The following is an 8291-nucleotide window of genomic DNA, read 5'->3' as shown; positions in this document are numbered from 1 at the left end:
ACCTGGGAGATGGGGAGGAGGTGACAGCAAGTGTGGGCTTCAGGATTCATTTTTTAACTGGATTTTTTGTTAAAATAATTATAAATTCACATGCAGTTTTAAGAATACAGAAAGATCTCTTGCACACTCTGCCTAGCTGAACCCAAGGTAACATTTTATAAAACTAGGATACTGACATTGACAGAGTCAACCTACCCATCCTAGGCAGATTTCCCCAGTTTACGTGTGTGTATGTGTGTGTGTGTGTGTAGGTCTCTACAGTGTTATCACCTGAGTGGGTTCACGTATCCAACACTACAGTCAAGATACAGAATATTTACACCACCACGAGGATCCCTCAGGGTTCCCTTTTATAACCCCACCCACATCCCCTCCTTCCCTAACTCCTGGGAATCAATAATCTGTCCCCCATTTCTAAAATTTTGTCATTTCAAAAATGAATGAGTGGAATCACACAGCATTCATGATAAATTATATCTGCTAAGCCATAATACATTAAAAAAAAAAAAAACCTTCAGATTGGGAACCTAAGAGAATCCCATTATAATATTCTAATTATCATATAGTTGCTGCCTCAAATATTTTTAATATGGTTAAAAGAAATAAAAACGATGATGCACATGGTTTACATTTTAAAATACGACACAGTGAAAGTCTGGCAAAAAGCTTTCTAACATTTTCATCTAATGGTAGCTTTATTAAGTAACTGTGTAACATTTCAAAATCTGCGGCTTCTAAACTAATTCAGCTCATGGCAAGAATATAGTGTAAGATTAGAAAAGTATATGTGGAGAGTGAAGTTAATGAACAAAGCAGTGAAAACTTGCAGCCACTAACATTTTTGGAACTTTCTACATTACTAGTGATAATTTATGATTATGTAAGTCTCACATGAATGTCTCCCCATTAAAGCAACAGCAATATAACAACTCTTCTATGCTCTGGTTGTGCCATCCTTCTCCCTTTTCTTACAGCCAAGCTCTTAAGAGTGCCATCTACCTTTCTTGCCCCACTTCCACACCTCAGTCTAAGCAGTCTGACTTGTGCCCTAACTCCTCCATTAAAACTGCTGTCACAGCAGGTCTTCAACCACCAATTGTTGCTGAAACCAACAGAAACTTTTTAGTCTGTCTTACTTGACTACTCAGTGATACTCGCCTTCCAGAATTATCCTTTGTGGGCTTCTTGCCCCCTGACCATCCCTCTAACATTTGTGTTTCTTGGTTCTCTAACCTGTGCCCTTTTCTCTGTTTACTCTCCCACTGGCAGTACAAACTCAGCATGTCCAAGGAATCAGGCTGACGACATCAGAAACTAGTAATCCATTTTAGCATTGCCACGAGTAGATGAGCAGATATCATGTGCCCCAATGTGCTTCAGTGTGACATACACAACACTATTAATGACGTACTCTTAATAATAGTCTTTAGAGCTTATTTTCAGTTACAGGAAATTTAGAATATAAAGGAAGAAAGAAAGCACCATGAGGAAACAGACCCAAATTGTGGAACATCCTGCAGGGTAAAAAAAATCAGCAGCATGGAAGACCACTCAAGATTAGACAATATTTAAGTTATAATAATAACAAGGAATATGTGGACCTTCTTCAAATTTTGATTCCAAGAAATACATTGTCAAAAGAGACATCTTTGTGATAATCAGGAATATTTGAATATGGACTATGTATTTGATGAAAATAAGAACCATCTGTAACTTCTTCAGGGGTGATAAAAGCAATGTGGTTTTATGAGAAAATGTCCATATTTTTAGAGATGTAATATAAAATGTATAGAGGTGGAATGATAAGGACTTCTGGGATTTGATTTAAAATATTTCAGTACAACAAAAAAGAAAGAAGTTGAATTATCACAGCCTTCATCCCCTGTCTGAGTCTACCCTTCCTTGTGTTTTATTAGTAAATATCAGTGACATCCACCCATTTGCTCAAGTTCAACATCTGAGAATCATTACTGATTGTCTTGTACCTCAGCTTCCACTGCCAATCAAGTGTAAAGTTTTGTCAGTTATATCTCTTCAATATCCCTCAAATTCTCTCCTCTCCACCCTAACTGCCTCTACTTTACACAATTTTAATCCACAATTTCTATAATGACCTCCAAGTTGGTCTCTTGGCCTCCAGTCTCACCTTGCATCATCTTTAATCTAACCATTGGAACCTAGGGATTTTTCTGAAATGCAAATCTAATCATGTGCCTACAAAACACCTTCTGTGGTCTGGCTCATGACAACCCCTCCAGCCCCATCTCTTGAACTGTCATCTTGAACTTGATGCCTGAAACACTGAACTTACAGTTCCTCACAAAGTGCAGTTTGGATGGCCTATTTCAGTTGTGACGAAGCAGCTGATGTTGGACATACCCTGCCACCATCAGTAATTATAAAGCTGGAAAAATATGTATATGAAGTAACTTTTTAGGTATTAGTATACAGCACAGGACTGCCATCCCTAAAAAAGGAGAAAGATGTGAGGTAGATCCTACATTCCCCCAGCTTTCTGCTAGGGAAAATTTCCAAACTGCTGTGCAGAAAAAAATGGAGCCCAGCAGAGAGTGGAAGTTTTGCTGGGCAGAGGAAACAGATTCTAATGTGTCTGGAATTTGCAAGGTAGAGTACACAGAGGAAAGAGCCACAAAAAAGTCCCAGACATCTGCACACCGATCCCTCAAAGTCCCTAGCCAAATCCAAAGCTGCTCATGGACAGAGCAAAACTCCGTGAGACCTGCTCAGAGCATTGAGGGATGAACAGAAATTTCATAGGTAGTACAGTGTTGGAAAGACATTAGATTTCTGACCTAGACAGAGTGGAGAGACATTGGCAAAAACCCTGGTAATTCAGTTGAGACCCCAAAAAGGCCATTCTTTAGGAGAAAGGACTAAAAGAAAAGCCAAAATAGGCCCATCCTAACAAAGTATAAGGCCAAGACTCAGCAAAACCAAGGTGACTAGTCCATCAGTAGATTGCCTATCAGAACAAAACACACCACATAATGTAGTCGAGCCCCTATGTCCTAGCAGGATAACATCCAGTGAAGCGTAAAAAAAATAATAAGATGTAAAAAAGCAGGAAAACATCCTGGAGCAAGAAGAAAAAAAAGTCAATAGAAACAGACCCACAGAGGTGCCTGGGTGGCTCAGTCAGTTGAGTGGCTGCCTTCGGCTCGGGTCATGATCCCGGGGTCCTGGGATCGAGCCCCACATTGGGCTCCCTGCTCAGCGGGAAGCCTGCTTCTCCCTCTCCCACTCCCCCTGCTTGTACTCTCTCTCTCTGTCAAATAAGTAAATAAAGTCTTAAAAAAAAAAAAAAAGACCCACAGATGAGCCATATGTTGGAATAATTATAAATAATTATTGTAAGTAGCTCAGGACTTTGTGAAAAATATAAACATATTGGAAGATAGGACAATTTCACTCACTGGAAATTTCAAAAAAATTGAAATTATAAACAGAAGAATATCTCAAATGCTTAATTCCTGGATAAACCAGGGGAAAAACATCAGTGAAGTTGAAGATGGGGTCAATAGAAATCATCCAAACTGAAGGAGAGAAAAAAGGATAAAAAAAAAAAAGCCTCAGTGACCTATGAAACAAAATCAAGAGATCTGGGGGCGCCTGGGTGGCTCAGTCAGTTAAGCATCTGTTTTCGGCTCAGGTCATGATCTTAGGGGTCTGGGATCCAGCCCCAGTTCAGGCTCCCTGCTCAGCAGGGAGTCTGCTTCTCCCTCGGCCTCCCCCACCCCACCCTGTTGGTGTGTGCACGTGCATGCTCGCTACCTCAAATAAACAAATCTTATTTAAAAAATGAAGAGGTCTGCTAAACATGTAATTTGATCCCCAGAAAAGAGAAAATAGGTTAGAAAAATTTGTGGAAATATAATGCCTAAAAATTTTCCAAAACTAATGAAAGATATCAATCTTCAGATCCAAAAAGTTCTGAAAACGCCAAGCAGAATATATACAAAAAAAAAAAAAAACTGCATGTAAGCCCATCATAGTCAAATTGCTGAAAACCAAAGATAGTGAGAAAATCTTAAAAGCAGCTGAATAGAAAAGACATGGAGAGCGCCTGGGTGGCTCAGACGGTTAAGCGTCTGCCTTCGGCTCAGGTCATGGTCTCAGAGTCCTGGGATCGAGTCCCGCATTGGGCTCCCTGCTCCTTGGGAGCCTGCTTCTCCCTCTGCTTCTCTCTCTGTCTCTCATGAATAAATAAATAAAATTAAATTTAAAAAAAGTCTTTAAAAAAAAAAAGACATGGAGGGAACAATGATGAAAATGGTTGATTTCTCATCAGAAACAATGGAAGCTAGAAAACAGTGGAATGTGTTTTTGAAGTGTTGAAAGACAAAAACACTTCACATTTCTTTAGCTGGCCTTCCCTGACCCACTGGTTTAGATTAATCATCCCTCCTGTGTGCACTTGTAGAATACTCTGCTCCCCTATCACAGCACTTTCTTAATTATTGGTCTCATCTCATGATTATAATCTCCATATGGACACAGACTAGTTTATCCTATGTTTAATATTGTGCCCTTAACCCTTGGCAGAGTAAGTTGCTCATATTAAGTGCTCAATACTATTCTCTTAAGTGAATAAAAAAGGCTGTATTTAATTTATAAAATTAACTTATAAAATTGGCCTGCACCAATAAAATATGAAGTAAGCTAAAATTATTTAGGAATATTACATGTATACTTCACATAAACTAAACCTAAAAGGTAAAAAATAGTAACTATTTCTTATGGTTTATTAATGTGTATGTGATTTTCAGTGACCATGAAGATAACCTATTTAGGAGCTTACAAAAAGCAACAATTTGGATTAAGGATACATTCAAGGTAAATTTTCCTGTGAATATAGTAAAAGATAAAGGCTAAGTTATCACATGTATGACTTAGATACAACTTCATTAGAGCTGTTCTACTTAGAAAGACTTGGAAATATCTTCAGTGATGTTGTTTCCAGAAATAAAACCTATCACTAACAATAGCAGAAATAGAAATATAATAAAAAAGGCAAGAAAGATACAGAAAGACAAGGGAACAAATTTTAAGATAGCCTTACAGCAATAAGTTGGAGTTGCAGGCCACATCAGTTCAATTGGCCTAGATCGGAGGCCCCTGCTGTCAGTGTAAATTCCAATGCTCTTAAAACATAACAGATACTCAATACTGGAGATCTCAACTGCACAGAGAGCATCCACTGGTTGATGAGCAATAAACGATAGTGTAGGATCATGTGAGTGGAGCATCCTGTATGGAATTCCTTCTCTTCTCAAAGGGTATCTCAGGAATCCTGACTGGAATCCTACACAAAGCTGTTCACTGAAGATGGCCATCCACTGGACATTGGTTGGGATTTGGAGCTCTTTAAATTTTCTGTGAGAAATTTTCTTGCTCTGAAACAGCTCATAACAAAAGACTTGGCTTTTCCTAGCTACACAGAGGCATGTATGGGCCCCTTGGCACACTGTTCCAGAAGTCAATGTCTGACACCCTTTTGTTTCTGCCAGCTTGTGAATATCAGTCTTCCGTCCATCCAAAGCTGACATGGGGAACAGCTGCACATGGTGACTTCTCCCAGAGATCACTGCAACCATCTGGCCATGGGGAATGAGCTCAATCTGATGAATCTTCTTCATGTCACCAACCTGAATAATTTCTACACAAATAAACATAGTTATAAGTCATTTTCAAATTTAAAATCTCTATTTATTTTGAATGTTCTCTTCAGTTTTATGCAAAAGCAATTGAAAGGGGTCAATAAAAATGATCTCATAAATCTTCTTAATGTTATTAATGTGAATAAATTCTTTACAAATGGCAAGTCACATTCAAATTAGCAATGTCTTCTTATTTTTTAAAAAAAAATTTTAATGAGGTATAATTGAGGTATACCATTATATTAATTTCAGGTATACAACAGAATGATTCAATATTTGTATATACTGCAAAATGATCACCACAATAAGCTAATTAACATCCAGCACCATACATAGTTAACAAAATTTTTGTTCTTATGATGATAATTTCTAAGATCTACTCTCTGAGCAACTTTCAAATATACAGTACAGTATTATTAACTATAGTCACCATGTTATACATCATACCTCCACAACTTATTTATTTTATAACTGGCAACTTGCACCTTTTGACTCCATTCATCCATTTTGCACCCTCCCTTCCCCACCTCTAGCAACCACCAATGTGTTGTTATCTATGAGCCTGTTGTGTGTGTGTGTGTGTGTGTGTGTGTGGTTTTTTTGCTTGTTTGTTTAGATTCCACATAAAAGAGCCATCATACAATATTTGTCTTTGTCAAATTTATTCACTTAGCATAATGCCCTAAGGTCCATTCACGTTGTCACAGATGGAAAGATGTTCTTTTTATGGCTGAATAATATTCCATTGTATAGGATACCATATTTTTTATCCATCCATCCATTGATGGACACATAGGTTTCACATCTTGATTATTACAAATAATTCTGCAGTGAACATGGGGTTGCAGATATCTTTTCTAGTGAGTGTTTTTGTTTTCTTTGGATAAATCACCAGAACTAGAATTGCTAAGTCATATAGTAATTCTATTTTTAATTATTTGAGGAACTTCCATACTGTTTTCCATAGCAGCTGAACCAAATTACATCCCCAGCAATAGTATATAAGAGTTCTCTTTTTTCCACATCCTTGCCAACACTTGTTATTCCTTATCTTTCTGATTGTAGTTTTGATTTGCATTTTCCTCAAGATTCAGGATGTTAAGCACATTTTCATGCCCCTGTTGGCCATCTGTGTGTCTTGTTTGGGGGAAAAAAAAATGTCTATTCAAATCCTCTGACCATTTTTAAAGCAGATTGGAGATTTTTTTGCTAGTGAGTTGTATCATTTCTTTATATATTTTAGATATATACCCTTATCAGATACAATTTTGCAAATGTTTCCTCACATTCAATAAATTGCCTTTTCATTTTCTTGAAAATGAAGCCATTTGAAAAATGGTTTCCTTTACTGTAAGAAGAATGTTTTCTTATTTTTAAATTCTCTCCCAGTTATTACTCCAGTGGATCTAAGTCAGGTTCTAATAAAATCACAGACATAATCTCAGGGTAGATTTGAGAGGGATAGAAAAGGATGGGAAGGAAAGGATAAGAGATCAAAAATCATATAGGTTCAAAAAAAGTAATTATTCCAGAAATAATATAATTGCCTTAATATTAACATAATAAAGCATAATAAACAAGTAAATTGTTATTTATTTATTTACTTATCTTAGTCAATAAATTAGCTTAATAAATTTAAGCCCCGAGATTCTGGGCAGCAGGCCAAACACCATTCAATGTCCAACAAATGGAAACATACGGCTTTATTTTTTTAAGATTTTATTTATTTATTTATTTATTTGACAGAGAGAGAGAGAGCAGAAGAGGAAACAAGCAGGGGGAGTGGCAGAGGGAGAAGCAGACTCCCCGCGGAGCAGGGAGCCTGATGCGGGACTTGATCCCAGGACCCTGAGATCATGACCTGAGCTGAAGGCAGATGCTTAATGGACTGAGCCACCCAGGTGCCCACATACTACTTTTTTAGGGGGAAAAAAAAGTGTCCTTTTTTCCTGGCACTACATTGAATCCTTTATTACACAGGTATGTGTTGAGTGGTCCCTATGTGCCAGGCACTGTTTAAGTGCATGGAGTGCAGTGCAAACAAAAAAAGACCAGTTCCTGTTCTCTTGCTGGACACCTGCTGGACCTTTCATGGGCCTCCTCAGCAGGACTGAGTCACCCACACAGCACAGGAGGCCTTCAATGCAGAACACAGTTAATGTCTTCAAATGTGGGTTCTCCTTTAGCTAAGCCATCATACAGGTGCCAGACATTCAAGAGGACAGCGGTATAGAATAGCTCTGTTTGACTTCATCTAGTCCTCCATTTCTCCTTCAAACAACTGTGAGCACCCAGACAAAAACAAAGAACTCTGCTATCTTCTCCAGGACATGCCCAATTGTATGTTATTACTCCCTGTGGTACCGATGTAATGGTGGGGGGAGGGGGTAACAAGCAGAACTGTGTGGTTTTTTTCAGGTGCCAATTTGAAGACAGTAAACTGAGTTCTTAGAGTAGACTTATTATATAAAATCACCTGTGAAGATATTTAGACTCTGGGGAATTATGGATTTCCAGATATTAGAAAAGTCATCATTTGACTTGAAAACATATCAAACCAGATCTGGAAGATTTACAGAATAAAAGAGAACAAATCTGTTATTGTTATTTTTA

Source organism: Neomonachus schauinslandi, chromosome 13 (assembly GCF_002201575.2).
Source record: "Neomonachus schauinslandi chromosome 13, ASM220157v2, whole genome shotgun sequence".
Classification (NCBI taxonomy): Eukaryota; Metazoa; Chordata; class Mammalia; order Carnivora; family Phocidae; genus Neomonachus; species Neomonachus schauinslandi.
The sequence above is the reverse complement of the archived record's forward strand: the minus strand, read 5'-3'. Positions refer to the sequence as shown.